At 41.9% G+C, this 25211-nt stretch overlaps 1 protein-coding gene and 1 long non-coding RNA gene across 2 annotated transcripts in view; both read left to right on the forward strand.

The window, feature by feature from the left end:
- The first annotated feature begins 3601 nt into the window (after nucleotides 1-3601).
- LOC130854821 (uncharacterized) lies at nucleotides 3602-13026 on the forward strand. The gene is made up of 3 exons (XR_009054195.1): nucleotides 3602-3863; nucleotides 8493-8612; nucleotides 12887-13026. It is a non-coding gene; the product is annotated as an uncharacterized LOC130854821 (long non-coding RNA).
- Nucleotides 13027-23230: 10204 nt separating this feature from the next.
- Nucleotides 23231-25211, forward strand: part of GYG1 (glycogenin 1) — a 41638-nt gene continuing 39657 nt past the window's right edge. The window contains exon 1 of the mRNA XM_057738880.1: nucleotides 23231-23376. The gene's annotated coding sequence lies outside the window, so the exon portion shown is untranslated. The remainder of the gene's footprint in view (nucleotides 23377-25211) is intronic.

Below are 25211 nucleotides of genomic sequence, written 5' to 3' on the forward strand. Positions count from 1 at the left end.
TAAAAATCTATTTTGTACTCTGTGACAACTCAATAAACATTTGTTGATTTTCTTTTAACTACCATCTGATTTGATGAGAAATCTTTTGGTTACAAGTGACAGAAAACTCAACTCTAATGGCTTAAGCAAAAAAATAATAATAAAAGCAATGTATTCGCTCATGTAACTGAAAACCCTGGAAGAGAGTACAGCCACAAGTGAGGCTTCATTCTACAACTAAATGCTGCCACCAGGACCCAACTCTGACTGGCTCCATGCCTAAGTTTTCTGTGGTGGCTTTTGGCAGCTTCAGGCTTTGTCACAATTGTCACAAGATAAATGCAGGAAAATCAGAAGAAAGTCATCGTGGATACTTGGCAGTAAAGCAACAAATACCACCATTCTGACTCATAGAATTCCAGAGTTTGTAGGAAATTAGAAATCATCTAATTATTTTCAAAAAAAAATTTTTGGGGGGGAGGGGGTCATGTTTTGTTTTGCTGGATCAAACACAATCCTTTGCTTTCTTCAAACAGTATCTTAGGATGAAATCGAATATTTAAAATAGAATAAACCTGAGCCACTCAGGTTGAAACAGAAGGGGACCCCTACTTCCAACCACTTTGCCTCCCATCTCCCCTTCCTCATCCTCCCTGAGGCACCTCTAAGAAACACATTACTGATCATTTTAAAGACAGGAAAGATGAGCACATCCATGGCTGATTCTAGGACACACAGCCCATGAGTGACAGGGCCAGAGGAACACAGGTGCCCTCCCCTGTCTCCTCTGTCTTGTACTCACCTCTGTTTGCTTCTCATTCCCATTTTGAGTATTGTGTGTAAATTCTATCCTTGATTTAGTACCTCTGCTCCTACCAAAAGATGGTAAAACAGAATTAAAAGGCTTAATTGTCTACCATCAGTGTATATGCACGGCCTTGTGCCTCCAGCCACAGCGGATCAGTGAGACCGACTCAGGACAGAGCAGGCTGAAAGCTACGTGGAGGCTCTGAGTTCCTCTAAGTCCACTTGAGGTTTTTATTTCAAATCAGCATGACAGTGCCTGAATCAGTGTTTATCAGGTGTAATCAATCTAAGGATTTTGTAGGTACTTCTCCAAAATCCTCTTAGGAATTCTTAAGTTTGGAAGATATTTTTGGACAAGGCACAGTATGAGTGATAGAGATAACGTGAACCAGGGCTGGAGTCCTAGAGATAGCTGTTCCATGAGAGGGAAAGGTTATCAACACCACTTGAAAGGACAGAAATGGTTTCTTTAGTGCACAATTGAGAGTTAAAACCAATATCGAAAAAGAAATTTTTAAGTAAACTATACTCTAATATACAAGTTAAATTAAAATAGAAAAAGAAATTTTAAAAGATGACCAAATTTATGCAAATGCCAAATGAATCCTAAGTTGTCAAAAATAAAATAAAATATTTTAAATAAAGTAATAAACAACACAGGACTTCCCTGGTGGTGCAGTGGTTAAGAATCTACCTGCCAATGCAGAGGACATGGGTTCGATCCCTGATCCAGGAAGATCCCACATGCTGAGGACCAAGTAAGCCCATGTGCCACAACTACTGAGGCCCACGCACCTAGAGCCCCTGCTCTACAACAAGAGAAGCCACCACAGCGAGAAGCCTGTGCACTGCAATGAAGAGTAGCCCCCACTCACTGCAGCTAGAGAAAGCCCGCTCGCAGCAACAAAGACCCAATGCAGCCAATACATTTTTTTAAAAAACTGTTTAAAAATAAATAATCAACACAGTCTATGTCTAGTGAGAATTATACCCCCAAAGTACCACCACCATGTTTTTTCTGAGTGTATATCTAAGATTGCTCCCCAGTATATTCTCTCTTTCTCTCTCCACACCAACCCCCAATCTCTTTCTCCCAGTTTTATGTAAAGCTTTTCTTAGGTAGAAGATTCAGGGCATAGGGAAAAAAAAAAAACACACCATGAAAAATGCATTAATAAATTTTCCGAATAAAACAAAAGGTTAAGGGGCACTGGGGCACTGGGTAACAGTCAGAACCACATATATACAAGACCATGGGTTAGAGCCAATGGGTAAATGTCACAAGAGACCAAGAGATGGGGGAACCTCTTCATACAGAGGAGAGTCCCTTATAGTAAAACCCACACATTACCTTTTTCATTGTACACTGGTATACTGCAATTAAAAGCAATATTTGATTAGTTAAAGCTAGAGATGTAGTCTCTCCAAACGCTCAAGCTATAAAAGAAAAATTTTCCCTTGGACATAGAAGAAAAAGTATGATAACACTGAAATATGTATTAATGTATCCCTTTCAGATCTAAAATCACTTTGTGGAATTAGTAACATAGGATTCTATTAAATCTCTTATGACCTGTTCCTAGAACTTGAGTTCTAGTGCATAAGAGAGATGTGACTATCAGGAGGATATCATTCAGGTCCGGGAGGCATTCATTTTTTTCACCTTTGGATTTGAATAACCAAAAAAATTCATCCTCCCGACCTCCCACTTCATTGCTCACACCTCAGTATTTGTCTCCCCGTGTCATAATTTTCTGTTTCTTCATCCATTTTTTCCACCACCCTCCAAGCTCAGCAAAGGCAAGGACTGTACCTTTTTCATTTAAGATCCTGAGAGGCCTAGGAGAATGCTTGGTCCTCAAGCATTTAAAAAACTTCGTAGACAATCAATATCACAGAAATGGAGGCAGAAAAGTGATCAGATAAATTGTATCAACACTCCTTAAAAGCCCTGAAGTGCTGCCTTTTTTACCTTTTTTCTGGATTAGTAGAAGGTAAAGTGTAAATGCCAAAGAAAGACGTGGTTAGAAGATTCAGAAACCATGGCCAAGGAAGGATTAGGACTGTTCCAGAAGGCTCTAGAAACACTGGGTGAAATTAATTTATGCCAACAATACTTTTTGCTTTTCTTCTTCGCCAATTTATTTAATGAAAACGGTAGCGAAGCCGTCGCATCATCAGGGAAATAGCAGCCGAAGACAAACAGGGAGCACCAGCAGAGGGCGCCCTGACCACAAGTGTGTGCAGTTGACGCCTTCTTTTTCGAATGTTTGCCCGCAGCGGGGGCAACAGAGAAAACCCAGCATTCTTTCCTAAGGAGCTCATCATAATTCTCCCAGCCAAGCAAGAAGGAAAAGGGAAAATACCAAGGGTAAAAATTTGGTAGAGAAGAATGCCGAAGGTGATGACCACGCTCCCAGATGATCGCATTCCTCAGGCAGAGCTTTATATGGCTCTGCAGGGACTGTCTGCCGCCTCCTCGCTGAAGTTTAAACAACAGAGAAAAATTGCCGGAGAGAAACTGTACCAAGCCAACCCACATTCTGGACTGTATTACTCCCTCCCCTGCACTGCCTTTCAACTCTTTTTATTTCTACTTGTTAGAACAAGCCATTTCATTCTAGGTTGACCAAACCAGGATGTCTGGGACATTTGCCAGACCTGCAGAGATGTGAAATAGAGTTGTTTGATGCTTGGTGATGACCTAGAAAGATGGGATAGGGAGAGTGGGAGGGAGGCTCCAGATGGAGGGGATATGGGAATATGTGTATAAATACAGCTGATTCACTTTGTTGTACAGTGGAAACTGGCACAACAGTGTAAAGCAATTATACTCCAATAAAGATCTGAAGAAGAAGAAAAAGAAATAGCTGTACTTTTTACACTTGTGTTCTCCGTGATGCCCCATAGAGGCTGCCTGGGCTTCTGAGCTTTGGAAGCAGATGAATTCTGCCTCTGCCTCACCCTTCTTCGGGGCAGTCACAGACTGATGGTCTGGCCTTTGGGAGAGAGGGAACTCTGGCTCTCCTCCTTCTCCAACAGTTGCCATCACACATGATGGATCCAGAGATTGGAAGGTAAGTGCCCCATCTCATCTTGTCTCAAAGCCCTGTATTTACCAAGGCCAGCTCTGTTTGGGGGATTCATTTGTGTGCTGGTCCAAAATGCGCCCATCTCCCGTATATGACACTGCAATTCCAACCGGCCCTCATCCTTCCCATCGGCATCTAGCAGTCTCCCAGCTCCAGTCCTGGTCCCTGATCCATCCTTCACACTGCATTGAGTTCCCTTCCTGGAAAAGATGTAACCACTGACTACCTCAGCCTTGCTGCCCACCATTCTTCCTGTGGCTCACTCCTGCCAGACTGGCCTCTATGTTGTTCCCTGAACATAACTGCATTCCTGCCTCAGGACCTTTGCACTTGTGTTCCCTCTGTCTAGAACTATGTGTTCCCAGACGCTCGTGATTCATTCTCTCACTTCATTCAGGGTTCTGCCCAAATACCGTGCCTTTCCTGACCTGCATCTACGCTAGCACCTGCCATCTTAGACTCTACCCTTTACACTGCTTCACAGAGCTCATCACTCCCTGGCATTAGGTTCTGTATCTGAGTGTTTATTTCTGTCAGCTCCATGAGGGCAGAGACTTAGTTCTACCTTGTCCACAAGTGTGTCTGCAGCACCTGGCACATTAGATGTTCCAATTAATTAGTTAATTAATTAATTAAAACATACGGGTCACCCTCCATCCCCCAGTGCTCCTAATTTACTCTGGAATTAAACCAAATCCTAGGATATGGCATTCCAGGCTTGTGATCTGACTCTCTCCTCCTTTTCTGGCCTTGTCTCCTATCACACACTCCACACCTGCAATGCACCTTGAACTCTAGCCCAAACTTGTAACACACCATCCATCCACTTTCACGCCTGCGTGCCTTTGCTCCTGCCTCTGTCCCATCACTATTTGTTGAAATCTTCCAAATCTCTCAACATGTTCTCTCCCTTCTTCTCTTTTTCTCTCTTCTCCCTTCCATCCCAGCCATTGACAATTCTGTCCTTTTGATGTCAGTTTCTCTATCTCTTATATCACATCCTGTGTTACCAATTATCTCTCCACTGAAATTTCCCCACCAGTAGACAAAATATAGGAAGTGGATATTCACTTTTAACTCCCAAGGACATAAAGCAGGAGTCTCAAGCTCAAATGCCCACAGAAGCTAAGCACAAAGTAAGTGAGACACATGGGTGTATTAGTCTGCTGGAGCTTCCATAACACAATACCACAGACTCCAGGGCTTAAACAGCAGATTCAGTTTCTCACAGTTCTGGAGGCTAGAAGTCCAAGATCAAGGTGCCATCAAGGTTGGTTGCTGGTGAAGCCTCTCTTCCTGGCTTACAGATGCTGCCTTCTTCCTGTGTCCTCACATACCCTTTCCTCTGTGCCCACATGGAGAGGGGGCGAGAGCTCTCTGGTGTCTCCCCCTCTTCTTATAAGGAAGCGGGTCCTATCGTATTAGGGCCCCACCCTTATTTGCCCTCTTAAAGGTCCTATCTCCTAATATAGTCATATTGGGGGGTTAAGGCTTCAACATATGAATTTGGGGGGGCACAATTCAGTCCGCCAATGGGCAAGGTGGGACTTAGGAGAACTGGAGGCTAGTTCCCTATCCACACACCGGGGGGGTGGGGGGAGATGGGGGGGTGTGGAGCAGCTGCTATTCAGCCTCAGCACATGGTCCCAGGCCTGACATGCCAACCTAATATTCCCAACCTTCAGAACGCGAAAGAAGGGGAGTTCCCTGGTGACCCAAGGGTTAGGATTCTGGACGTTCACTGCCACGGCCGGGGTTCCGTCCCTAGACGGGGAAATGAGATCCTGCAAGCCTCACGGAAAAAAAAACAATGTGAAGGAAGCTGGCTAGAAATCTGGATAATTCTTCCGTGAACTCTCAAGTTTAAAATGTCCATAGCTAATTAAAACATTTTTAACTATATTAGGAAAACAAACTCCTGCCCACAGGCAGCATGCAGCCTGGGGACCAAAAATGATCCGTTTTCTGAATTCCCATAAAAGCAGTGGGCCCATGAAGAAACCTTGTTAAATGCTGTGTGAGGAAATGGTGCAGTGATGTATGTGCCACTGTTTGGGAGACTCTGAAATGTAAATGACATGGTGGGGAAAACATCTGACTTCTAACTGTTATACAAAGACTGCCTTCTCCTCTTCTCTTTCCCACTGACGTTTGTTCGTCCACTAACAAGTCGCTGCTGCCACTGCCGGCTTGTCCCCTCCCATCTCCCCTGCTCAGCCACTCAAACCTGGGAGACCCTCCCTGAGCACTGAGTCCAGTTCTGATGCCTGCCATTAAGGGGGGAGAGACAGAAACTGCAGTCAGTTCAGAAGAAAGCCACAGCCACAGGAGTGATTGGAGGTCTGAAAAATAAAGATTAGGAGAGGTTAAAGGAACCAAGGTAGTTCTGTTTAGAGGCCACAGGGTTACAGGGTTAGCTGGCAACAGTTTTCAAGTATATAAAAGGCTCATACCTAGGACAGTATGAGCTGTTCTCCCTACTGAGAACAGAACAAACAGAAAACAGACTCCAAATAACAGCACAGGGATTTGGATGTCCTTCCTTACTATTGAATAGAATGTTCACAGTGAAAACGTTCTTTTTTTTCATTCATTATCTCCCTTCTGGCTGTAACACTCTGTGATTCTAAGAAAATTCTGTCAGAAAAGGTTGTTAATAATGCAAGAATGAGCCATAAGATAAAAGAAAAACTTTCATCTCTAGAAGAAGCTGGTGATGTGATGGTGCTTAATGAAGAAGGTAACATTTCTGTATTTACCCACGGATCCACTTCAGACAGGAAGCAACCGAAACCCAAATGACTTTGACAACATTTTCAAGGTCGCAGAGGGCAATAAACAGCCACATTTTCCCCATCACATATTTCCCAAGTTACATATCAAGAAAGCTGGGTTTTCTCCAGTAAATGAGGAAGGATGGGGAGGCTGTAATAAGTGAACAGACACACATAAGCGACCAAACAAACAAGCTGTTCCTGAAGAAGTGCAGAGTCATGGTCCTCCGGGGCAGAGATGAGCAGCCTTCAAAGGACAGCTGCACATTTCCCAGAGCCTCTGGGATGACTTGCATTTTATTAATGTTCTAAGTAGAGGGAAGAACAAGGGTGAGCTTTTGTCTCTGAACACTCTGGCAGGGCTAGAGCCACAGTCCACAGGCCTCCGAGGAAGTCCTCGGAAGAATGGCAACGTTGATAGAGTCTTAGACGTTTCCTGTGCGCTTCCTTCCCCTCTGTGCGCCCGAGCCCTCCTGACCCTGGACAGCTCCACCAATAGCGGTTCACCCTCTGCCAGGCACCCCCACAGAGAAGGCTAATCAGACCCCAAGACCAGCCCAAGTTACCCCGCTTCCTCACAGCCTCACTCTGTCTAGGAATTCCAACCAGAGTGTTATGGTCTTATTTCTCTTTTCAAGAATGTCCACTGTCACATAACTCACAGGAATGAATGTGGAGGGTTTCCACCCAGCAGGTGGGTTTCAGGTAAACACATGCCCTCGCACCCCCCTATTCACGCAGGTAAAACCTGCCTGGTTAGACTGTGGCGTTTGCTCAAACTTAAGCACCCCTTTCTCCTCCTGTTTCCACCACTTCCCAAGATGATGTTCCCTAATTATATATTTCTTCTTCTTGTACATTTAAAAGCCCTCAGTATCATAATTTGATATGATTAGTTATTTATGAATAAGAACAAGAATGATTGTCAGCATTAAAAAGAACCGTTTTGTGTTGCTCTGTTTCATGTAATAGGGCTGTATCTAAAGGGTCTGATAAGGGCAGGGTATCTCATTTAATTATAGGTCGTGAATTGTTGCTGGACATCTGGAATCAGGGATAAGTATCCCAGGAACACACGAAGGTTTCCTTGAGACCATGAATTTTGGAAGAGCTAAAGGGGCAGCTTATCTTATTGCTATTACTTCTTCTAGTGCCATTATGCTCAGTGCTGTAAGAGCATAAAACTGGCTTGAAGAGCGTAAAAATTGGGGGATGAGGACGTTGAAACCATGTGTTGTGAGTAGAGATCAAATTACTTATTTGGGATCCTGTCACATAAATCTGAAGCCAGACAAACCTCGGGTCAGATCCCAGACCTGCCATTTGCTGTGAGAACCTGGCCAACAAATGTCATCTCTAAAATAAAGATTAAAATACCAACCTCCATGTTTTTTTGTAAAAATTAATTTCTGTAAGATACATCATACACATAGCAGTCTTAAGCACGTTAAACTTGTGACGAATGGTAACTATTATTAGCATTAAAGTGCTGATATTAACAGTATTTTCCCTCCTTGCAGCCTTCTCAAACATACCTCTCTAGATTCCAATCAAACAAACTTACTTTGAAAGCAGACAGCAACCACCTGGAATATTGTGGCAAAAGCAGGCCAGAAATTGACTTAGAGATTATACTTCCAGTGTCTTGCACCGAGGTACAAAACTGGGTCCAGTGTATCCCGGGCAACCCTCTTCTTTCCATCACCCTCCACCATCTGGTCTCCTGTCTTCCTCCACCTGCCAGCAAACCCATCCACGTGTACCATCCTCTGCCCTGCCTGCCCCAGATTTACTCCTCCTCTCACCCTCTCCTCTTTAACCAAACCTTTTTCTCCTTCAGGACTATGGTATTCTTTTTTTGTGCTGGGACAAAGGTACCATCAGTTTCCTCATCAGCCAACCAAGCGAGTGAATGAAAAACTCCCGACTGCACCTAAGCACTCAGGGGGCCTCAGTAAATGTGAGTTCTCATCCCTCGTCTGTAAAATGAGAGATCTGGACAGGATTACCTCTAAAATCCTGGGATCACACAGACATTCTCGGCAAAGTGTGAACCCAAGGTTCATTTGCATGCTGGCAGGAGAGTTTTTTTAGTGAGCCCATCCCCACTCAATTAATCTCCAGTTGGTAGACTATGTGATAGTTAAATACACGCAGGGAAACTGCGTCACCCCCCAGCCCATGCACCTCAAAGGCCAGAACAGCACAAACCTCCTCACCACCCCACTTCTGAATGGTAGCTGGCCCCTGTCCCGCATACAAATATGGCTAGAAAATTAAAATTAGGCTTACCAACTGTTAAGGATATTTATGGACAGTCAAAGGAAACAGAGGTCAACTTCACCCTGGAGGGACTCTTTGATCAGAAGCTGTGACCTCAGATTATCAGAGGCATGACAGGCTTTTGAAGCAGACTCTGAGAACAGCCCAGGCAGCCGAGGCTCCTGGTAACATCTGCCAGATTCAGGCTGGGGTGAAGTGACATGAAGATGGCACTTGCCATTTAGGCAAGTTGGGAATTTGATGGCTGGTTTGTCAAGCAGAGGACTATCCATGGGACTGAGGGCTCCTTAAGAGCCCAGTAATGGAATTATGTGCCTAAGATACACAGCTGGCAATTATACACTTTACAGATCACTTCAGGCAGCAATAAAGATAAAGTGCTTTATAATGTATTCATTCATTTCAATACAGTCAATGGTAACGTTAGAAAGTGTTTCATAGCAAGAAAAGGCTGAACTGCATTTGAAAAGGAGAAACACATTTTCTTAGAGGGATTATTTTGGAGACCCAAATGGATGTACACGAGCTACTTCATTAAATCAGAAGGCGGTTTGGCAGGGGAGCCTAACCTGCTCCAGGCAAAAATGGGAATTGGAGCAATTGAAACAGTGGGAACAAATGAGCTACAGGTGTGCCTTGTTTTTGTCTCTGGTCTCTTTTGGATTGTTCCAGGCTACATCAAGTGTATTTCCAAAAGTTTGTAGTAGAACATTGCGATAAATTGATTTGGAGTCCCTAGAAAGCGTCAGATATTTATTTGATGGACAGCTTAAGAGAGAAAACATGGTTTCAAGGTTGTCTTCTCAGAAAATCAACAGCATGCAGGCCCACCCTCTATTCCAAAGCTCTTCTCTCCTCTCATCTCTCTCTGGGAGAAGGTGGGTCACACGGGGAAGCGGTGGGGGAGGGGGGAATGGACTCCTAAAGGAAGGTGAAAACCACGGAGGTGGGCACCCAGAGAAGGGACTGTCCTGAGGGGACTGTCCGGATGCTTGAAAAGAAGGTAGACCTATGGAGGGCACAGAGCTGCATCCCCAACCTTGAAATCCTGCCGGTCACTATGTAAAATGCCATTTCTTCTAGGATGACCCAAATTTAAAACAAACTCATCAGGAACTAACAGTGTTGTAGGGCAATTATATTTCAAACACAAGCAAACAAACTAGTAGTAAAAGAGACCAGATTTGTGGTTAGGAGGTGATGGGGGTGGGGGAGAGGGAATTGGATGAAGGTGATCAAAAGGTACAACTTCCAGTTATAAGAAAAATAAGGGGAGGCAGGTAGTGTACAACATGACAAATATAAGTAACACTGCTATATGTTATATATGAAATTTGTCAAGAGAGTAAATCCTAAGAGTTCTCATCACAAGAAAAATGTTTTTCTTTCTTTAACTTTGTACCTGTATGAGATGGATATTTACTAAGCTTAATATGATAATCACTTCATGACGTAAGTCATATCATTATGCTGTACCCCTTAAACTTACACAGTGCTGCATCAGTATATCTCAGTATTCTCTCAATAAAAGCAGAAGGAAAAGAGGAAAATCAGCTAACTCATTATCTTCCTCCCCCTCCTCTTCTCCCCAAATTAGCTTCCTGTTTTACTTATTTAGTTAACATATATTTATTAAGAACCTACTATGCACCAGGCACTGATTTACCTGGTGAGTTAAAACAGCAACAACAAAAACAGAAACATAGTCTCTGTCCATATGCCCTTACATCCTAGTAAGAAAAAACAAAAAATAACCAAACAAATGACTAAATACATAATATATAGTCAACTGAGGAAACATGCTACAAAGACATATTAAGCAAGATAAGGGGAAAGTTTGGGGGTGAGCGGTCAAGAAAGGCGTCTCTACGGAGGGCATATTTTAGCAATCCCTATAGCTTAAGCTCTCTATCTCTGAACTTTTGGGAAGAGTAATAATTTCATATTTGGAGTATTGGTTGAAAATTCCAATGTTTGCAAAGGTAACTTGAATGCGTGGAGAGGGCCAGCTAGGGGCTGAAAGTGAAGAAGCATCAGGCTGACATCTGGGGGAAGAGTGTCCAGGATAGAGGAATCAGCAAGTGTAAAGGTCCTGAGGCAGGACGATGCTCACCTTGTCCAAAGAACAGGAAGGAGATCTGTGTGGCTGGCGAAAGTGAGTAAGATGGGACGCGAGACAAGGCACGACTCCCAGTGCTTAGTCCCTTCCCTGGTTCCCGGGAAACTGCAGGGAAACTGCAGTTACCTGTTGTTCCTCCCGCCCTCTCCTTGATCCAGCTGTATTCAGTTATCTCTGCTAAAGAAAGATTCTCTAAAACCACCCCTCCCTGCATCTCCCTCTGCTCTCACCTGAATTCAGTTTCCACTTACTTTATGCCTGGATTATGCCAGAGCCTCCTAACCAGCCTTCCAGCCTCTTGCAGCTTCTGTTGCTCTAATCACCCTAAGCTTCCAAATTAATCTTCCTAGAGTATTGCTTTTGTCATGGCTTTGCCTCCCTTGCATAAAAATGGCTTAGCATTACCTGCAGGATAAAGCAGGGGTTCCTTGGCCTGCCCTCCGCATCGCCACCTCAATCTGGCCGAAACTCCATCATGCTATACCTCTGCTCCCATAGTCCAAACTCCAGTGACCTCTCTCTCTCATGCCATGCTCTATGTCCTCACTCTCAAAGCCCAGCCTAAGACCCAATGTAGCCTACCCTGAATGGCCCAGCCCAAAGCAGACTGCCTCCTCTCTCAAACCGCTGGGGCACGGTCCTAAACTTCAGGACAAACGTCCTCACTGATGTGAGGTTCAGGGACCTGGCAACGTCCTGGGAGATGGCTCTAAACTGATACACCAAAGGCCCTACCCCACCCATCCACAGGCAAGGATAAGTGGATGCAACTTTTCCAGGCACCTTCAGATTTGGAGATGACTTGGGTGGTTCCTGCCACAGTTAGAGTCTCCCTCTGAACCAGTTGTCCACAGGTTGAAGCAAATAAGGTCAAGGGCACGTGCCCTCCCCTGATTGCTTGGCCCTGGGAAACCCTTCACTTACATAGATAACACTGCATCCTTCACACCCCAGCCAGACAAAGCATGTCCAAATTAGAACTATAGTAAGATCCAATTTTTTACCTATTAGATTGGCAAAAAATTTTAATATATCATATATATACACACACATACACACACACACACACACACACACACACACACATATATCCATCTAATTTAGTGCTTAATATAGAGCAATATATAAGGCCCATCGCTTCCTTCTTTGGTTCTGGCTCACTGACTGAATTCATTGAGGGCAGGAACAATGTCTTCTACATCCTGTGCATCACTTGAGTGCTGTATATGTAGAAGCCATAATTTATATACTATGTGGACAATAAATATTAACAAAAAAAGATTTCTGGGATGTCAGGCATTGAATTAGGTATGAAAAATGAAATACAATGATCATATTGTGTCTTTGAAGCCCTCCTTTCTCTACAAGCAGAAGGGGCTATTCAGGACAAGGTCATCTTCCTCTTACTAGATGGCAGAGTCACAGAATCTTATTTTGTTCAGTAACTAGCTATCTAAGTAATCAGAAACCTCACATATTTATAGTAAGTACTGAGTGTATGTAATTACAAACTGTCTAGGGAAATACTATCAATGTGGTCAGACTAAATGTGAAAACTGTACACGCCTGCCTGGGCTTCTAGGAGTCAAGCTAATGGTTCTGAAGAGCCTTACAAATGTGAGAAAGGAGCTGCATTTCTTCAGCCTTCAGCACCAATGTCAAAAGCTGGGCAACAGCAATATCTTGCCCACTCAGAAATCTCACATGGGTGCCAATAAAAACACAGGCAAAGTCTTAAAAGCCTGCATTGTCCTGGAGAAAATATAAAATCTCATTCTTAAATAGAAAGGCCTCCAACAAGAAGCTAACGTAGAAATTCTTTTCACCTTCAGATGCCTGTTGGCCTTGCCCAGAGCCGCCCAATGAAACTGAACTGTCTGGACGGTGTTTCATGTACGTTCTTTGACGTTAGCACCTGCCGGCTTCTTTGAAGTTCTGTCTTTCAAAATAATAATCATCACAATAAAGTTAAAAGAAGAGATGCGGGAATTCTGTATTCAGTTCATATTTCATCTGGTTTCAGCAGGGGAGGGAAGGGTGGGGGATGTTAGGTGGCAAATCACCAACTTCTGCTGCCTCACCTGCCTCCGTTTCCACCTACCTTTATCCCTGCAAGCCAGGCTGCCCTGGCCACACCACTCGTGGGAAGCTCAGGACCAGCCTTGTCCACAGTGAAGGTAGCAAAGACCTCACCTGACGAGAAGTGCCGAAGCCCTGATGTCCTCTGTGTCTTCCTGCTGGCTGAAGCCCGCAATTACATTATCATTGTATCCTCTCTACAGCTTCCTTACTTCTCTTTAAACATGCAAGAATTTTGAGGAAAGATAATGTTTTGAGCTGTCATTTATATTGTAGTGCAAAGATTGAAATCCCCACGTTTACAGGGCCAGGCAGGACTAGGAGAGGGCTGAAGTAAACAGCTCCACTCAGCTCCAGCCAAATGGAGCTGTGTGACAGAGGCCCAATGCTGCTAAGCCTTCTGATTTTTCAAGAGAAGACAGAAATCCACGTTTTCATATGAAACCTCCCAATTTTTTTTTTAATGTTGGCAATTATCTATGATTTGTTAAAACATTGTACAGACCAGATCAGACCTACCTGCAGGCCAGCGGTGAAACAGTGAAACAAGCTTGCCTCAGTACAGGGCTGGAGAGAAGGGAAAAGAGCCTGGCATCCACCTGGTGTCCAAGGCAGGGGGCAGGGGGCAGGGGGCAGGGGAGTGGGGAGTGGGGAACTTCAGGAAGAAACCAAAGATCTGGTGGTGTGTTGAGCAGCTCGGCCAAAGATGGGCTGTGCAGCAGCTTGCCAGGGTACCAACCTGCAGAGAGGAGGAAGAGACCAGATGAGGAGCTTCCGGAAGGGTCTGCAGATAGCAGCTTTGTCCACACACATCTACTTCTATTCCAGTCGGGCCCACACTCTGATGTTCCTGGGCACATTTTTAAATATATAAAATATGAATTATGGCAATGCTGGTATAAACAAATATGATCCATGCTAGATTATATTCAGGTTTTTTTCTTCTGATTTTAACAGAAATTAAAACATTTTCTTGGGCCTCTAAAAGTATCCGGGGTCTTAGGCCTTGGCCTTCTATGCCTGAAAGATAGAGTTGGCCCTGCCTCCAGCTCAGCAGTGCTTGGCTTAAACACTAGGTGAAAACTCTTGGTTACTAAGTGTGTGTCACTGTAAATATGGCAAATCAGTAGTCATGTTGGAAGATAGCTATGTTATTGTGGACATCAGCATGAACCTTAAAAACAGACCACACAGGACTTCCCTGGTGGTGCAGTGGTTAAGAATCCACCTGCCAATGCAGGGGACACGGGTTCGATCCCTGGTCCAGGAAGATTCCCCATGCCGTGGAACAACTAAGCCCATGTGCCACAACTACTGAGCCCGAGTGCTACAACTACTGAAGCCTGTGCACCTAGAACCCGAGCTCCACAACGAGAAGCCACTGCAATGCAAAGCCCACACACCACAATGAAGAGTAGTCCCCATTCGCAGCAACTAGAGGAAGCCCTCGTGCAGCCATGAAGACCCAATGCAGCCATTAATTAATTAATTAATTAATTAATTACAAAACAAAAAAGCAAAAAACAGACCACACAGGTTCAAATCTCGGCTCTGCCATTTACAGTTTAAGTGATATTATGCAAGTCATTTATCCTCTTTGTGGCTTGATCCCCTCATTCATAAAACAGGAATAATAAGAGTACCTACCTGAGGATTGCTGTGAGGGTTAAATGAGTTAACATATGTAAAAAGTTTAGAAAAGTACCTGACAAAAGAAAGAAACAAATGTTAGATCTGTCCTGTTGTGTGCCCATAACAGACTGACTTTAAGTTTCTGGTAACAAAATTATTGAGTTACCATGTAAAAGCTCTTGAAGAACCAAACAGTCTCAGGTCATGAAGGCAGTAGCTTTTTCACGACTTCCTAAAGGTAACTTAACTATATAAAATTCAAGAGATAGATGAATCACCATGCAGGCTTGGCCAATTTTTAATACCTTATGTTCCTTCTATCAGCTTCCCCCATTTGCCTATACAAGAAATTCAAAGTGGAGACTTGAGCTTAGAAACTTACCCATGGATTGTGTCTTACATCCTAAAGAATTGTGGTCTTTCAAGAAATACGCATTGCATTCATCAAATACCCAGTAGCTTTCAAAGCACTTGAATATTAGACAATGGTATGACATACATTCAAAGCATCTGAAAACCAGAGAATTTTAGAAAACTTCATGCCCCTGGGAGGACCCAGAGTGCCAATCTCTCCTACTGTACTGGGATTATTATCATTATTATTGACAGTGATTTCTGTTGTGATCCACAGAATTGCCAAGTAAGAAGGAGACTTTCAAGTTACCAGTCCATCCCTCACTTGCTGAGGACACTAATGCAAAGAGCATTCAGTTGTTTCCTCGAGGACCCATTTGTTAGTCTCAAGCTCTTTCTCTGTCCCTTCTACCTCTGTCATCATTCTGCATATATTGTTTATTCTGAATTTTTTGGAGGAATTCATATCTCTAATGCTAGAATTGTTATAACTAAAGACAGTTGCAGACTTCTGTGCAGATTTTACATTTCTCTGGGTGGAAAACAAAAACAGTCAGTGCTCAAAAATATTTGTTGAATGAATGAATGAAAGTTCTTAAAGCTTTCATTTCATACCATCTTGAGACCTCATTGTTGAATTCCCCACCATTTTATAAAGTAGGAGGAGGAAATGGAGACCCTCGTGTATGACCATTTCAGACCACATAGAGTCTGTATAGTTCAAAACTACGTGTGGTCCATGTATTGTGAAAGCAGGCTGTATTTCTATTTCCAAATGTCTTAAGATTATATTAAAATGAGTGTTGTTTGATTTCCAAAGAGCTGACAACAATGCATCCAAAGCCGCGCGATGCTGTGATTCCTGAAGACAAGCATAAGGGAGGTCCTGTGGACTTGTGGGCTAACCTGACCTGCATTCCTCGCTCACTCTGCATAACGTATCCTTAACTGCTCAAAACGGCAAAAAATAATTATTTTCATCTAATCTGGAGGAAATGCCCTCTTACGTCTCTTAATCAGCCAGGAACAAATTCATTTTCCAAGATATATCTTTATTATGGCATGTTTCCTTTCCAAGAAAAAAAAAATCAGCAAAAATCTCTTGCACATTTGCAAAATACTTTAAAATTGGTAGTTCCCCCCAATAGCATTGTTAGCTCATTTGATCGTGAAGGTGCTGAAGAAAGTTAGAGGCATATTATGGAATTTTATACAACCCTCGTTCTATTCTTTTGTCGAGTCCAGTGAGCCATGCTGCGTTCCTAATGTTCAAATAGACTTTCGAATCTTTCTTTGGGCCAAAATAAGCCAATTGGTTGCATCTGAAATAGCTGCTTTGTTAAAAATCAGAGTCATTTATGAATAGAATGGTTATTTCCTTATGGCTGAAGAACAAAACCCACTCCTAACTTACGCTCGTATCTGATGCTCAGCTCTACGGGTGCAAATGCAATTCTGGAACATAAGCCGTGTCAGCATTAAGTGCTTAATACAGGCTAATATATTGGCTCTTTTTAACTGGACAATTAAGTTCATTAACATTTAATGAAACGATTTTAACTTTATCCACTAAAACACTCACAGTGACTTTCCTTCAACTCCCTAAAGGCAAAACAACATAAATTTAAAAGAAAAATAACTATGAAGCTTTGCTAACAGCAGATGATTTTCATAGGACAGGTTAAGTCCTGAAGTTCTGTTTTAATGCAGTCCTCATTTGATTTTTACTACAAAGATAAACCCAAACTGGCAATTACCCTTGGGTAATCCTACCAAGTAATCTCAGCATGAAAACACGGGTGTATTCTTACTACAGTGTAATGTATATAGAATCAACTAATGTAATTTCACTAAAAGTCTTAGTAATCCATTTCAAAATTGTGCTGTGAAACATTATCTTTTAAAATATCACATTAATTCCTTTTGCTTTGTAGCAGTCTCAGAGTAAAATTACATTCACTTTGGCCTGAATGATTAATATCTAGAGACCAAAGTCCTTTACAGAGATCCAACTGTCACATTGCCACAGAGAGATAAATATGGGACACAAATAAATCAAAATGTTCATTCAGTTGTGCTTTATTCCCTGCTACCTTCGATGCATAAATACACTAGTTTAAACTTAGGTTCATTCTGAACCTTTACTCTGAACCTTTTTATAAATGTTTTTTCCCAAGGCCTGTCTGGAAACTTCTAAGGTAGAGAGAAGTGAATTTGGTCCCTTCATTAAGCTCTTAAAAAAGTAATAAACTGACATAGTCTTCTTCATGTATCTTAGTGTGATGCTACTACCTGGACCGTTCTATAGATTTAACAATTCTATATCCACTCTTTGCAAATTTGATCCCTTTGAAAACAGCTCTCCCTCAATTAAAAAAAAAAAAGCTACAAATATCCGTGACTTATAGGCTTGTTTTTGGCAAACATTTAATAATCTAATGATTAAAAAATAAGTCACTTTTTTTAAACATCTGTCTTGAAAGACCTCATATGTCAGCTTCAGGGATTTAAATACCTTTGAGAAACCTGAACATCTAAAGGAGTTAGTGGGACTGACACGGTCGAGGCACTGAACATTTGACGTGGCAGTTGTAAAAGTTGTAAATGTACCACAGTAGGAAGCAGCTTTCCATGCACTTCAAAGCAAACGGCAGTTAATTATCTAGCTTGCTGGAGCAGCGTGGACTTACCATGACAGCTGTTAGGCGAGGACACACGGGTATCTCCACAACCAAACATCAGCGCGTGTCATTGTTTGGCTTGGATCTCACTGGAAAGAAATGCTTAAGGTCTCAGCTTGGTTCAATTCAAATTAGTCTGAGAGTTTTCCCAGATGGTTTCTCAGCACAAGCTTATTTCTCACCACAGAGCCTGTGCTTCGCCATCATCTCAGAGCTGCAGTCAACATGCTGTTTGCATATGCTTAAGCTTCATTTTTAATGCCATGCGTGGGATATAGCCATTTGAACTTTCTAATCCCTGTCATTATTGTGAATTCAACCTGGAGGTCTTGTAACTTTGGTAAGAAAAAAATGCTGCTTCTTTTTACTTTTTCTCTCTCTCCCATTCCTTCCCACCCACTCCCCTCATTTTTTAGCTGACAGAGAAGATTGACTGTTTCTGCCTGGTGTCTAACAGGTGGGGTGTCTTGGGGTGTTCTCCATGGCTAGCCAAGTACAGTGGATCCAACCATTATTTGACTTGCATGAATCCTGGCAGGGCCTGGCTTGTCCATGGTTTCCCAGAGCCTGTGCTTCTGTCTACAACCTTATCAGGCTCCAGATCAGCCATGAAAAAAGCCCAGAATCCCTGAGTTCACACTTGGCCTTCCCTAACACCACCTCCCAGTCAGGGCTTGTGGTCACAGTTGTGCACTTTGCTGCATCTGGCAATTCTTTAGGTCCAGAACTCATCCTTATTGAATAATATCGGGGGGTCCATAAACACAAGTGATGTGTCCTTGAGGAAAGAATACAAAAAGGAAGTAAAGAATATGTTCCTTTGATTAGACTCAGAGATAGGAGAGAATAGAATTTGAAGGGGAAAACATGAGGGACAGAGTTATAGGGGTCAGAAAGCTAATTAGGAAAGACTTGAGAGAAGGGAAACTTTTCCCCAAAAAAAGAAGAAAGAAAGAAAAGAAAATGGAAATACCAAACTGTTTGATATAACCTAAACTAACTTCATCCCTTTTAGAAAAATTCTGGCTTTAATCACTCTAAGTTAGCAAGGTCTTACTCTTAAACTTGAAAAAAAAAAAAAAAAAAGAACCTCAAATAAAAATCCTCAGCAATAACTGACCTCTCATTGCCATTTACTTCAATCAGCCCCATACTGTTTCTTGACACGTCCAATGCCCCAAATGAGGTCTCGCTGATTTCGAGCAGTTGGTAGCTATATGCAATATATGCAGAATCATCTTCTGGGGACTTCAAAACCCAAGACTCTTCTTGTCCTTCTACCTCCAGGAAATAAGTATCAAATGCTTTCATCTTTCTAGTGTGCAAAATGTTTTCAAGCTGCCTGTAAAGCGTGTGATGCGAGTAATTTGACAAAAATATTATACAAATTTATTAATGATCTTTAAACATGTTTCTTTGCAGTTTTCAGTTCATCTTACAGGAAGTGCTAAGCAGAAACTGGCTTTGTTTCTTACAGGCAAATTACACAAGAAGCATAAATCTTTAATGTTCTTGTTCCTTTCATGACTTTGCAGTCTTCCCAAAATGGTCTAAATACCTCTGAGAAGCATGCTGGATAAATCCCCAAGATGCCAGGCTGCTGGCCAAAATACTCAAAGGTGATAGGTCACAGCTGCTTCTTCTTTTCTAGGAAAAAGGGTACAAAGGTGCAGGTCACTGGATACTGGACAAATGTGTGATTACCAAGTGTTCAGGCTTTGTCTTCTGAGAAGATGCTGAGTAGACTATGTTGAAAGCAAGCTGCTTTATGTGGAGAGTGCACAGTTAACCAGACCTAGGTTTTCTAAATAAGGCAATAGTTAATCTATAAAGTATAAGCTGAGAATGGAAATGTACTTTAAAAGTCATATGGTCCACAGATCTGATCCAAGAATATCTGCTCTAAAACTCTCATCAAGTGATCTTATGTTTGAACACCACTGGGGCAGAGAATCTACTCTGTTAAAATAGCGTGTACATATACAAACAATTGAAATTCATATCAGACAAATGGATAATCTCCATAATATGTAAAGTGCTACTACACCTCACTAAGAAAAGTACCAACAGTCCAATAGAATAATGGGCAAAGGATGTAGAAAGAAAAAGAAATATAAATTATTCCTAAATATAAAAAGAGATAGAAGATATACTTAACCTTGCTCATAGTAAGAGAAATACAAATCAAAACTACACTGTGATACAACTTTTCAAATATTTCAGATATTACTCGCATGAGTGCAAACTGGTACAATCCCAATAGAGGGTAATTTAGTAATTAAAGTAACAAACGGTTTTACTTGCTATTTCAACTTTTAGGAATCTTCACACATGCAAAACGATCTATGTATATGGTTAGCCATTGCAGCATTGTTTAGGCTAACAAAAGACGCGGAAACAATCTAAATACCCATGGACAGCGATCAGGTTAAATGAACTGTAGTATATCCATGCAATGGAGGACTATGCAGCTTAAGTAATAACAATCATAGTCATAATCAATCAGCTCTTAATGTCCATAATAGAAAATGCTCCAAACTATGTTATTAAGGAAAAAAAGCAAGGTACCCTCAGTAAACTAGGAAGAGTAGAGAACTTCCTCAACTTGATGATGAACAACTGGAAAAAAAAAAACAAAACCCTACACTTAACATTATACTTAGTGGTGAGAAATGTGAAGCTTTCCCACTAATATCAGGAACGAGACAAGGATGTCCCCTCTTACCACTGCTTTTCAACATCAACTGGAAGTCCTGGCCAGTGCAATAAGACAACACAAAGAAATAAGACATATACAGATTGGGAAAGAAGGAATAAAACTGTCATTGTTTGCAGATGACATAGTAGTCTCAGTAGAAAATCTGAAAGAATCGACAAAAAAAATATAGCAAGTTTGCAGGACACAAGGTTAATATACAAAAGTTGATCGCTTTCCTATATACCATCAATGAACAAGCAGAATTTGAAATTAAAAACACATTATCAGGGACTTCCTAGGTGGCACAGCAGTTAAGAATCCACCTGCTCCACAACAAGAGAAGCCACGGCAATGAGAAGCCCGTGCACCACAACAAAGAGCAGCCCCCGCTCACCGCAACTAGAGAAAGCCCGCGCACAGCAACGAAAACCCAATGCAGCCAATAAATAAAAATAAATAAACAAATTTATTAAAAAAAATAACAAAAACACATTACCATTTACATTAGCACCACCAAAAAGGAAATACTTAGGTATAAATCTAATTAAATATCTATAAGATCTATATGAGGAAAACTACATAATTCTAATGAAAGGTATCAAAGAAAAATAAGTAAATAGAGAGGTATCCCATGTTTATGGATGGCAGGACTAAATGCTGTCAAGAACTCAGTTCTTCTTAACTTGATCTATATATTCAACACAATCCCAATCAAAATCCCAGCAAGCTATTTTATGGACCCTGGCACACTGGTTATAAAGTTTATGTGGAGAGGCAAAAAGCCCATAGAGCAAACTCAGTATTAAAAGATAGGAATACAGTTGGAGGACGGATACTGCCTGACATTGTGGCTTGGCCTGAAGTGTCCCAGTGCTGGTGCTGACAGGCTGGTGGGTGGGGCTGGATCCCAGTGCTAACAAGCCAGGGGGAGGATTCCAAAATGATGCTTGCCGGTGGCAGGGTCCTCTTGGCACACTAAGCTCCCCCAAATGTCTGCCCTTGGTATCTGTGTCCCCACGGCCAGCCCCAGCTGCTTTCTGCCTCTCCAGGAGGCTCTCCAATATCAGGATGAGGGTCTGACCCAGGCTCCTTTCAAATTGCTGCCTCTTACCCGGAGTGTGTGAGGTTTTGTGTGCGCCCTTTAAGAGTAGAGTCTATTTCCCAGAGCCTTCTGGCTGTCCTGAATATACGTCCCTCGGGCCTTCAAAGCCAAATGTTCTGGGGGCTTGTCCTCCTGGTGCAGGACCCCCAGGCTAGGGAGCCCAGTGTGGGGCTCAGACCACTTGCTCCCTGGGGAGAACCTCTGCAATTTTAATTATCCTCCCATTTGTGGGTCTCCTATCCAGGGGTATGGGTCTTGACTGTACCATGTCTCTGTCCCATCCTACCTGTCCCATTCGGGTTCTTTCTTTATATTTTTAATTATAGATCTTTTCTGCTGGTCTTTAGGTGTTTCTCATTAAGAGTTTCTCTGTAAATAGTTATAATTTAGGCACGCCCATAGGAGGACGTGAGCTCAGTGTCTTCCTGCTCCACCAGCTTGGCCACTCCCTCGCAAGGTAACACTTAGCAAGATGTATAGGATGTTTCTATTTGCATAAAAATGGGGGGTGTCTTACGTACACGTGAAATGGTTACCTGTGGAAAGCAGGACAGGGCTTGGAGAAAGATTTTTCACCATAGACCCTTTTATACTTATTTTGAATCATTAAAAAAAATTACCTATTCAAAATTAAGTAAAATAATTAAAAGTATATTGTAATAATAATAAATAGCGTGCTCTATCCCTTTCTTACAGTCAGTTTAAAAAAAATCCATTTCAGTATTGAAATACTGCTCCAAATAGTTAACTCTTTTCATATATTTTTTTAACTGAGACAATTACACAGTCGTCTATTTATTTTAACCCTGAAAGTTTGGGCCTAACTTTCAATCTTCTTAAACCAACAAAAATATAAAGAAAATCCTATAAAATCTCCAAAAGAGAAAAATCAAATCTTAAACAAATGTGGATTCCTGCATTAACCTCTGCCTCCCACTTTTTTCTTAAACTTCACCTTAAACATCAGTCATTAGTCTTGATTATTTATCTGCCATTTAAGGCCTTAACTTTTAAGCCTCCAATCCAGAAGATTCTTTGGGCAGGGAACATATTGTGCTGTCTGTGTCACGAGTGTGTCAGAAACAGCCAGCTGTCCTTACTAGCTGAGCATATTCTTTGGGAATTGCAGGGCCTCCGTTCCTTTGAAACATTTTTTTCCTGACCTCAAAAAGCATTTAACACCTTTTCTAGACAAGTACTATTTCTTTCAGAACCTATTTGTCTAGGAGGTCTGTTGGCCAAATTTCTAGAACCAATATCTTTGATAAAAGCTATTCTTCTGCTTGGCCCTGGAGTGTGTAGTGCCTTTCTTACAGATACACCCTTGTGAGTTTCACATACAGTGGTCACACAGTTTCTTGATGAATTCGATTCCAGCCTAACACACCAAAATCATAACAGAGTATCTCTTCAGGGCAGGTGGCTGGGCAGCTTTGCCTCATCTCCCTTTGGGAGAACCCACTTGCCGCCAGAAAGGGCTGCCCTCAGTTGACACCAACAGAACTTGCCAAGGAGCTCACATGCTGACTTTCTGATAGGTCTAGGGAGGTTAGATACTATCACCCCTCCTAAGTTTTTGGCCAGTCCAGAAGCCGGGTGAGTCCTAATGATGTACTGTGACAGAACTGTTTTGGCTGGAGTATCCTGTTTGGCAGCAGAGAGGTGTGGTATCAAATTCTGGTGGCAGCTTTTTGCTCTGTAGTATTCAAGGAAGATCCTGGGCTGCAGGAGCGGTTTTCCTGTTGCAGACTGGCAGAGAAAAATCTTCAGTTCAAGGTCAGTTTATGCTGCATGGAGACAGTTTACCCACAAATCCTTAAACTATTGATTGCAAATCTGTTTCTGGAAGACAGATGTTAGAAGACTGGGAGTCCTAAATCCTTGCCAATGAAGGTTTACATGGTGGGTACTTTAGTAAATTTTTAAAGCTGTTTAAATCCAAATCAAAAATTATCTCAGTCATCCAATAGAACAAAACCTGAAATGTTTGGGAAAGCAAACATTTATCTGGTCATAAAGAACTTGAAAGTTCATCAGAAGCAAAAGTGAAAGCAACCAGAATTAGAGCTTTAACAGCCCTGTAATACAAAAGAGAAGTGAGTTAGTATTTTATAGTTCAAGGACCTCATTGATCTATGCAGAATAATAAAAAGTCACTTGTTCTTGCCTTACTACAAAAATGCTTAAAATATCTATTTGGAAAAAAATGTAACTATTCGTTAAAAAGTTTTAATACCAGGACTGAGGAAATTTCTACTTCTACATAAACATTTTTTCAATTTACAAATGACCACAGCAGCCCTAGGTATTCATGGTTCCAAGAATTAGATGTTACTATAATTGCTTTATGTGCAAAATAGCGATGCCTCAGTCAATGCACCTTCTGAAAACGTGTTACTTTATTAAGAAGTTTGTTTTTAAAAATCTTTGGTAATCATTTCAAGCAAAACCAAATGTACTCATATATGACAAATATACCTCTGGACACAGAGTCTTATTCACTGGCTCATAAGAGGTATATTCACATATTGAAGGTAAACAGTTTCTTAACCTCTCAGTTTCATCATTTTTGTGTACAAAATGGAGCTACTAATCTCCTGCACAGGCTGTTGGAAAGATTAAATGAGATCATATATGCAGTACTTATTCTTTACTGTGCCTGATTCTAATTAGCTCTCAAAATAAGTATCTCTCCTCCTTCAACCAGAATTTTTCTCTCACTGTAGGTGAAATATTTGTGCTCCATAAAAAAGCATTTCAGACAGGTGGAGATATTTCAGGATTTTAGGACATTCCAAGAAGTCATTAAGCCTTTGTTCAAATGACTCCCTGGAACCAGGAGTAAGTGGCAGGATCTATTCTAGGAGATGCTTGGGAATTACAGGGAGTGAAGTAACGTGTGTCCTCTGACACCAGCTTTTTCAGGAACTTGGAGCCTTCTTTGTTCTTTTTACACTCTCACCACTACTCCTTCTCTGCCTGCCAATGGGCTAGAAGCCTCTCTCAGGCTCCCTCTTGCATTCATCCATCCTCTTCTACTTCTGCCTTTTTTCCTCTTCTTAGAGAATCTTAGAGATCTTCTTCAAAAATCCAGTGCCCCATTCATTCCTTCATTTCCTCTACATCGAAAGAAGCAGCAGATGGTAGGAGCTTATTGACATACTGATTGCCTACCTTGGCAATGGAATATCTCTGAGGTCCTAAATTCTGAGGAATGTTTTGCTTCCCACTTAAATTTCAGTGAAGCAGCACAGCTTCAGAAGACCCAGACTTACCACTCTTTACTAAAATGACCCTAAACAATCTGCTAACTTTTCCCTGTCTCAGTTATATCATTTGTGATATACGAACAATAATTCTGTATGAACTAAGGACAGACATTTTCCTGGTGGAAAAGAAAAAGACAAAACAAAACAAAAAATAAAACTTTTGTTTTCAAGCATTGTGCTCAATATCCATCCCTCACCCTTACCCTCACCTTAGAGGTTCAGGGCTGGGATTGAATCAGAGATGCTGTGAACTTGAGGGGTGGTGTGTAGCTCCATGATGTGAAGACGGTTCAGTGTTAGCTGGGGGTACTTGTTACAGTCTTTGGGATTTTTTTAAACTGG

Source organism: Hippopotamus amphibius, chromosome 6, assembly GCF_030028045.1.
Source record: "Hippopotamus amphibius kiboko isolate mHipAmp2 chromosome 6, mHipAmp2.hap2, whole genome shotgun sequence".
Classification (NCBI taxonomy): domain Eukaryota; kingdom Metazoa; phylum Chordata; class Mammalia; order Artiodactyla; family Hippopotamidae; genus Hippopotamus; species Hippopotamus amphibius.